The following is a 1,486-nucleotide window of genomic DNA, read 5'->3' as shown; positions in this document are numbered from 1 at the left end:
TCACATATTTCACCTCCTTTGAGCTCCAAATGCATCCAAATAGCCCCAAGAACTCCATGTGGCACTCCAACACCTGATAGAGACTCATGTATGCAAAATATAACCTAAACATGGCTAAATCCTAGTCTATATGATCAAAATGCACATGGATGAATGGATAAGATAATGGAAATATGCAAGATATCATAAAGCCTTCTTCACCAAGTTCTTCTCTACTTCAAGAACTGCTAAGCTAAGGAATGAGATCTCTAGATTTCATCAACGGAATCTTGAAGGCTTTGGTGGTCAAGTCAGCTCTTCTACCTCTACTACACAAGAGAGTAGCACAGATACAATGCTGAAACAAATCTTGGAGTCTCAACTAGAAGTGAGAAGCACATTGAATATGAGCTGAAGAACCTTCACACCAAAGTTGATGGAAGCTACAATGATCTTAACAACAAGTTCTCAAACCTTGCTTCCAACTTCAAAGCTTTTGAGAACCAGTTTGCTTCAATGAGTAGTAACTCCAAACGTCCTATGGGATCACTTCCCGGAACTTCTGAGCAAAACCCCAAGGAGACAATGAAATCCATCACCCTAAGGAGTGGTAAACAATTGCCACCTAAAACTCTCATTAGGGATAATGAGAAGCAAGATGGGGAGGTGGTCATCAATGTGGATGATGATGTGGTTATTGTGGATGAGAAAACCAATGAAGAGATCTTGGAGAAGATAGTTGAAGCTAAAGGGAAAGGAAAGGTTGGAGAAGAGAAGAAGGTTGTGAACAAAAATGAAGCTGCTACTTCATCAAAAGTGAAGCAAAACTTTCCTTCCCTGGTAGATTCAAGAGATAGCTTTTGGAGAAATACAAGGCCTTGTTTGAGAAGCAAATGAGTGAAGTTCAGATCACCATGCCCATTATTGATGCCTTCATGCTAGTGCCTCAATACAGCAAGTTCCTAAAAGATGTTGTAACCAAGAAGAAGAAAGAGATGGATGGTAGTTCTCACCCATGAATGCAGTGTCATTATACAGCAGTTAACCATCCCCAAGAAGCTTGAAGATCCAGGAAGCTTCACTCTACCTTGTTCCATTGGGCAATTGGCTTTTGAGAAGTGTCTATGTGATTTGGGAGCAAGTGTGAGCCTTATGCCTCTCTTCATTGCTAAAAGGCTCGGATTTACACAATACAAGAAGTGTACTCTCTCTTGTGCTAGTTGATCGCTCAGTGAAGATTCCCATTGGTATCCTAGAAGATCTCTCTGTTATGGTTGGAAATTATGAGATTCCTACAGATTTTGTGGTGTTGGAGATGGATGAAGAACCAACAGATCCTCTGATATTAGGGAGACCTTTCTTGGCTACAGTAGGAGCTGTTGTGAATGTTAAGGAAGGGAAGATTGATCTTCATCTTGGCAAAGGGAACATCCTGCATTTTGATATCAAGGAGGTGATGAAGAAGCCCACTACCCAAAGCCAAGCATTCTACATTGAGGAGATGGAA

At 41.0% G+C, this 1,486-nt stretch overlaps 1 pseudogene; it reads left to right on the top strand.

The window, feature by feature from the left end:
* Positions 1–495: 495 nt before the first annotated feature.
* LOC106323532 overlaps positions 496–1,486 on the top strand; it is a 4,099-nt pseudogene continuing 3,108 nt past the window's right edge.

The sequence above is a fragment of the Brassica oleracea genome, chromosome C2, assembly GCF_000695525.1.
Source record: "Brassica oleracea var. oleracea cultivar TO1000 chromosome C2, BOL, whole genome shotgun sequence".
Classification (NCBI taxonomy): domain Eukaryota; kingdom Viridiplantae; phylum Streptophyta; class Magnoliopsida; order Brassicales; family Brassicaceae; genus Brassica; species Brassica oleracea.
This window is presented reverse-complemented; position numbering and strand designations above follow the sequence as displayed.